Source organism: Galeopterus variegatus, unplaced genomic scaffold (assembly GCF_000696425.1).
Source record: "Galeopterus variegatus unplaced genomic scaffold, G_variegatus-3.0.2 Scaffold1660, whole genome shotgun sequence".
Taxonomy (NCBI): domain Eukaryota; kingdom Metazoa; phylum Chordata; class Mammalia; order Dermoptera; family Cynocephalidae; genus Galeopterus; species Galeopterus variegatus.
The window spans coordinates 261,143-269,200 of NW_007727771.1; positions in this window are offsets into that span (position 1 = coordinate 261,143).

Sequence of the window (8,058 nt, forward strand, 5' to 3'; positions counted from 1 at the left end):
TGCTGCCAGGATCCCAGAACTGTGAGGCTGCTGGCAGTGTGCAACGATGGCCTGGAAAAGCCGTAGGCACCAGGGCAGCTCAATAGGCTGCACTTGGCGGAGCTGTAGGAGCGAGGTTGCCCAACGCTTTAGGGGTCCAGATGCCCTAGTGTGCTTAATGTTTGTCCTGTTTGGGTTTTGGATTTGTTTGGGGACTGTTTTTCCTTTCTATTCCTCCATTTTGGAATGGGAATGTGCACCTAGTGTCTGTCCCGCTATATCTTGGGAGTAGATAAACTTGTTTTTGACTCTTTACAGGTTCACAGCTGAAAGGAGTTTTGCCTTTAGTCTCGGATGAGACTTTGGACTTTTGAGTTGGTGCTGCAACAAGCTAAAGACTTTTGGGACCGGGATGGAATATGTAGTATGTGAATGCAAGGGTCAGTTACCCTCACTCACTAAGGGAACATTGAGGAAGATTCTGAACTTGTAGGTTGTATGGTGAGAGACCCTGAAGGGGTGGATTGTTGGGAAAATATAGGAAAATGGTCAGGGCACCTCGGATGTTCAGAATATTGCTGAGCACTTGATGTAAATATGCACGTGTCCAGGTGTTCCTTGGTTATTGTCTAATGTAATTGCACATGTGCACCCAGGTGTCCTGGGTTATGGACTTAAGTATAAAGGGTAAGGCTGTGGTCCACGGCACCCCCCCCTCGAGATGCCCCCGGGGGGCCATGGGGAGGCTGCTACTGCTACTGGAGGCTGTTGCCGCTGCTGTCATGTCCCCGGTGCTGCCATGTCCCTGGGACCCTCTGAGAGGCTGCCAACGCTGCTTCTGGAGGCTGCTGTAAGCTGCTGCTCCTGAGGACTGAGCTTGTGTCATCTGCCAGTAGCTCCTGGGATCTTTCCCAATTACCTAGAGCTTGTGGACCTGCATGTGAGGGGTCTGGTGAGCCAGTCTATACAGTGGGTTTGAAGGGTCTGAGCCCTAGCCCTGACGATATAAATGGAAACTTAGTATAACTAAAATAATGAAATATTTTAGTTTTAGTTACAATTTGCCTTACTCAACAACTGGTGTAGTCGTGTAGCTATATATGCCACAATTATACTTTGTGTGTCATAAGCAACATGGACAACTTTAGCCATCAGCTGGATAATTTTATCTAAATCAGTGGTTCTCACACTTGAGCCTATATTAGAATTACCTAGAAAACAGATGGGCCCAACTCCCAGAGTCTTGGAATCAATAGATCTGGGGTGCGGCCCCAGAATTTGCATTTCTAACAAGTCCTGAGGATGATGGTGATGCTTCTGGTATAGGGACTACACTTTGAGAACCACTGTTCCCTCTATGCCTTTCAGCCAAGAGACTGCAGAGGTACTGAATGGTGAATTCAGTGAATGATGCAGGTGATGGTAATGAGTTTGATTACCGTTGTTTTTTGCCACTTATGCCAGGCCAAGAACAATTTCACCACACAGTAAACACCAAGTCAACTCTTTGAGATCAGGGGTTCCCAGAACTTTGACAAGGAAGTTTGAGATTATCTGGTCCAGCCTCTGTCTTTGTGCAGAAAAGATATTATTCCCCTCTTTATCCCGAGGATCAGAGAGGTGAATTTTCTTGTTCATGATCATATAGCTGTTAGCAGCGCCAGCGCCAGTACCTTGGCTTCTAACCTCCCAGTGTTTTCCATTACAACAAAATTAACTTTGTGTGATAGTGACAGCTTCTCATTGCTTTCAGGACAGTCTTCCCAGTAAATGTCTGCCTGATTTCAAATGATGGATATTCTTTGGTGGCCATTTGGCTGAGAAGATTAGAACATTTCATTAATGTCACTGCTGTTCAACCACAATGTGTCCTTATAATGCCAGTCAGCCAATTTCCAAATATGTTCAGAGTGTGAGATTAGAGAGTGTGGATATAGTAATACAAATCTGTCTATACTTTTAGAAAACAAGTGTATGTTTCACTAAATATTATCTTTGTATTCAAAAGGCAAACTATTATGTTACCTCTTCTGGTCTAAATATGAAAGGGTAGAGAATAACCTGATGGAACTTGCTAGTGGTACAGGCAATGGAAATTTTGATCCAATTACCTTCAATTTCAATTATGTAGCAAGACTCCTGGTTGGATATAAAGGAAGAAACACCAGACCTCTTAGTCTCCTGCCTATCACAAGAATTTTTTCTACCTTTTGCATCTTAAAGACAGACCAGACAAGCCTGGCATTCTACAGCCTTTTAACTAAGAGGGATGGATCATGAGCTCAACTTACAGCAGTCAAGGTAACTACATAGCCAGAAATCTAATTCATAATAGCTGTGTTGTGAAATAAACTTTTTTTAAATTTATTTTTTATTTTTTTCCGATATACAATGTGGTTGATTATTGTTGCCCATTACCGAAACCTCACTCCCTCCTCCCTCTCCCCCCTCCCACCCAACAATGTCCTTTCTGTTTGCTTGTCATACCANTTGCTCTGGCTAGTACTTCCAACACTATGTTGAATAGGAGTGGTGAGAGTGGGCATCCTAGAAATAAACTTTTAAGCAACCCTCTCTGCAGTCCCCACTCCTGGAAAGAGATGACATAACTTTGAGGTTGGGTAGAATAGGGATGATAGGTAGACTTATAGATTTCATATATGGAGACAATGTGGTTAAGAGTAGAGTCCCCCACCTTTAAAAAAAAATGTCACTAGAGATCATACTTTTTAATCGGGTGTGGACCAGCAATGAGCCTTATACTCACTAGAGCCCAGTGAAACTGTAATATAAGGGAGGTAAGACTCTGAAACAGCAATTTTTCCTACAAACTTTTTTGGTTTTTGCTTTTTTACCCACTAAATTTATGTGCATACAATACAAAAACAACTGTTTGATTCAAGAAATCTAGGTAGATTTACTGGAAGAAAGGAAAAATAATGATCCCTTGAACTGAAAATCAAAGTAAATTATTTAGTATCATGTAGAGCATACCATGATGTCAGTATCAAAATTTTTCACTTTTTAATGGGTTGTGTTAATATTTTATTGACATACCTAACTACCTTCATTTTTGTCAGTTGAGTGAATTTTAGCAATTGTGGATCTGTTTTGGTGTTGTGCAGACTGGCCCACGTATGATGTGGTTTTTTCTGATCATCTGTGTGGTTATTGCACTGTTCTAATTTAGGAAAAAAGAGGACAGCATCTGATTAGCCCTTGTGGGAAGCTGTATTAGAGCTCCTAAACGATCTTCAAAGGGAGTTAAGGGGATTGTGGTGATGTGGTTTGCAGGTCACCCCACTGGCTATTCAGATCAAACCATGCCTGGAGAGTTCAACTATTTCTGTTTACCCAATCCTCCCAGGCTCAAACTCCCCTGCTGTCTTGGTTATTATTTTTGTTGTGTGAGCTTTCTTTTGGCTTTAGGAAAATGTTAAACTTTTGGTGGGGGGTTGCATGGGTCATGACTTTGACATATTTTTGACCAGTGCCCTATTAGAAAACATTTTCAGAAATTTCCCATGCTGGGAGCAGTTACTGAAAAATTCAACTTAAAAATAAAAAGGTGTAGATGGGTAGATACATACATACATACATGTATATCTTTTTTACCCTTCATTTCCACTGCTGCTTAGATTGGTTTTTTCCAGTTTACAAAGATAACACTGCTTGTTGTAGAGAAATTAAACAATAGAAAATGGGTTAAAGAAAAAAGAAAAGAAAACCCTAGAAATCCCATCATATTGTCAAAGAATAGCTTTCCATCTCTCTCTTCTATGTGTATGTTGTGTACACACACACAAACACAAGCATAATGAAAGCACACGCCATGCTACTTTTCCTCCCCACATCACAAATAGAAACACTGGGGCATAATTGAACACAGTAGTGGTAGAATATCTTCATGAGTTGGTGCTCAAAGATTATTTTTATTTTTAATTTAATTTTTTATTTTAATTTATTTTTTTAATATCACAGTTGTGAAATCACAATTCACAATTTATGTATGTGAGTTCATGCTCTAACATGTTCGGGCATATCTTAATGTGTGTGTGTTTTATTACATTTAGGGTGATTATAAGATTTTCCCCCTTTAGGGCTTCTGGTTATTATATTGCTTCTTTGGAAAATACTATTATTATTTTTTTTTAAAAGATGACTGGTAAGGGGATCTTAACCCTTGACTTGGTGTTGTCAGCACCACGCTCAGCCAGCGAGCCAACCGGCCATCCCTATATGGAATCCGAACCCGGGGCCTTGGTGCTATCAGCACCGCACTCTCCCGAGTGAGCCACGGGCCGGCCCTGGAAAATATTATAAAAGAGATGAGGAAGACAGTGTGATGTGTACTCCATTTTTACTAGACAATATTTTATGGAGATCTTTCCCAGTTAGTATATACATATGTATTTCTTTATTTTACTGTTCTATACTTTATAATTAATCTTCAAATGTAATTGTTATATTTGACTATAAAATAATATATGCTTGTTGTAAAACATTTTAAAACAGTGCAGGGCCAGCCCGTGGCTCACTTGGGAGCATGTGGTGCTGATAACACCAAGGCCACGAGTTCGGATCCCATAGAGGGATGCCCGATTAGCTCACTTGGGAGAGCGTGGTGCTGACAACACCAAGTCAAGGGTTAAGATCCCCTTACGGGTCATCTTTTAAAAAATAAAAATAAATATAAACAAATAAATAAACAAATGAGGAATAAATAAATAAAACCGTGCAGAAATGTACAAAATATAAAATGTAGTTTTCTTCCCTCCATCTTCCCCACTTGCTTCCAGGTGTATCTACTGTTAATAGTTTGATATGTATCCTTATACACTTTTTTCTACTTTTGATGCAAAAAAAAGTAAGCAATATATAGTGATTGAGGGGGCTTCTTTGTTTTTTACAAAAACAGTGTCATAGTACGGTATGATATGATTCTGCAACTTACTTTTTTCAATGAACAATATGTCATTGTTCATATATCAAGGTATATGAGGGTTTTTTTTAAATGACCACATAGTATTCCAGTAGTATAAACCAATTTTCTATTGATTAACATTTAGATATTTTGTTCCCTAATTTTCACCTATTTTTTTTCTTATGAACTCTTAATAATAAAGTCATAGTAGCAGGATTTATAGGCTAAAGGATAAACTTATTTAAAATGTTAATACGTGAGACAAGATTGCTCTCCAGGAAAGTTATACAATTTTATACCTTCACCCGAAGTGTAGAGAGGATCCATTGTCTGGGTATTATAATTTTTTTCTTTATCAATTTGGTAAGCAATACAATCTCATTGTTGGTATTATTGGTATTTCTTTGATTACTAATGAGGTTAAGCACATTTTCATATGTCTATTAACTGTTCAGAGTTCTTTTGTAAATTATCCATATTTATGCTCATGTTCAATAGAAGTGATTGATTTCTTCTTCTTAACTTGTAAAAGTTCTTTGTATATTGGAAAAATTAGTTATCACGAGGATTGCAAATACTTCCAGAATTTGTTGTTTGTCTTTTAACTTTGTTTATAATAATTTTTGCCATACAGCACATACAGAAGGTGTTTTTATTTGCCGAATTTATCAATCTTTTCCTTTTTGGTTCCAGGGCTTCATGTCAAGCTTATAAAAATCCATCACCTCAGGATTATACAAAGTGCTGCCATATTTCCTTCTAGAACTCTGTGGTTCCATTCTTCTACATTTAATTCTTTCGTCTATCTGGAATTCATTTTCTATAAATAGTGAAATATGTGTGTAGCTTTATTCTTTTCCCAAATAGTTAGCCAATTGTTCCAGCAGCATTTATCGAACAACCCATCTTTCCCCCACTGATTTAACTGTCTTATTTAGCGTATACTAAATTCCCCTGATTACTTGAACCTACTTCTGGACCTCATTCTGTTCCCTAGATCTACAATATATTTCTGAGCCACTAGCACGTTGTTTTAATTTCTGTAGGTTAAAACTAGGGCTACTCCTTTAAAAATATTATTTTTTAATTTCTGCATTTTTTTATTGAGGCAAAATTGATATAGCATAAAGTTAACCATTTTAAAGTGAACACTTCAGCGACATTTAGTACATTCACGTCATGCAACCATCACCGCCATCTAATTCCAATACATTTTCATGACCCCAAAAGGAAACCCTGTACCTCCCAAACATTTTTAACACACACAAAATAAACTTTTATTATAAAATCGCGGGCTTCAGGTCCACTGTGTATTAGGAAAGTTAAAATTCAAGTCCTAGTTCAGAATCATAGTGAAGACTTTCCCGACTAAGGCCTTCCTCCAGCATGGCCTGTGCATCCCCAAGCATGCTTTTGCATCCCCAGTAGCCCAGTACGCAACTGGGATTCTGCTAATCTGCTGCTGAATTGCTTTGTGATTTTTTCTCAAGCATCTGTGACTTGTGCTATGTCTCCTTAACAACCCTGTAAACCTGCTCCTTTTTTTTTCTTTTCCTCAGTCTGCCCCTCATAGCATCTGGCACTAGCTTTATGCTGTCACATTCTCATTAAATTATTATTCACTGTTGTTATCAGACTTCCATAGTAGACTCAGCAGGGTATCAGGAGACTGTGTAGAGCATGTTTTAAATGGGAATTAAGAGGAAATTGAACATACGGTATTTTACTTTCAGATAATATGATACTACTAGATGGCATTTATTAAGTGCCTATTAATTGTCATGCCACACACATTGTCTCACTTAATTCTTACAACATTCTTCTGGGGTGGAGGTTTACTGATGATATTCAAAGAGGTTCAGTAAGTTGCCTAAAGTCCCTGGACGTGTCAGATCCAGGCTTTGAACTCAGGTTTGCCTGAGTACACTGCGGTTTCTACCATGCTGTATTGTTTCCATATATTCTCTCTATCAAAGGCCATCCATCATTTTATCCCAGTTCATGTGTTTACTTTGTTGTTATTGTCAAGTTTGCCTAGAGGGAGCGTCAAACCTTCCTGCTGAGGTATATGATCGGGATAATTGGGAATCTCCAAAGAATCATTGCTTCTCTCACTCATGATCTTACTTTGTGCCCTCACCAAGCTATCAAGGATCAAGTTCATTCCTTGCTTTATTATGTTCTCAGTGCTGGATGGAGTCCCATGTTAGATGGTCCAAGTATTATAACTGTCACCTTGGCTAGAGCTGGAGCTGGAATATGGAATTGAATCCAGGCTCAGCCTCCTTTAAGGATGGGAGACATTTTTCGAAGGGGGAGAATCCCACTGGGTGTCTTGGAGCTCCATCTCTTCCCAGTCTGCCAATATTTGGCCTTTCCCTATTTCCTGTGTTCTAGAAAATGTATGAAGCTCAGGGATATCAGAGAGTACTATTAGGAGAAATTAAGTTTAAATGAATCAGAAACACATGGATTGGCTCTCCCTCAGAAGAGACTCACATTTTAAAATAGAAGGGAAAATATGTGATCAAAGACTAGATGGGCTTTTAAGTATGGAAGCAGTGTTGGAATATTTCAGCAAATCCTAATAAGTTGGGCACACCCAGCCCAAACTCCCCCTCACAGCTGCAGAAAGACAGGCCACCTCTGGGATGGTGTAGTCCTGGATATATGTTCCCTGGATGTGGGATCAGAAGGCACGGGTTCATGATGCAATAATTCCACTTAGTAGCTCCCGTGGCCTTTGCGACTGGATAAGACACTTGGCCCTTGTAAATTTCCTTATCAGTTAAAAAAAAAAGGAGGGGTCCCTCCTGCAACCAGGCACGCTGCAGCTGCCATCGGGCCTGTTACTCTTTCAGAAAGAGAGAAGAAATCTGGGGTTATCAGAGGCGGGAGGAGGGAGGGAGAGTGGGATGGGATGAGACTGGATAAGGAGCATAAAGAATAAGTACGATTTGTAATAATATATGTGCTAATAATATTGATTTGATCAACATATGTTAATGTTGAACCCCAAACATATGTATAATCAATTATAATTCAATAAAAAAATAAATAAAATTTAAAAAGGAGGGGAGTTTATAATGATAATATCTTTCCTATCTGCTGGTAAGGCTTTTGTGACATCATCGTTCTGGTTTGCTGTAAATATT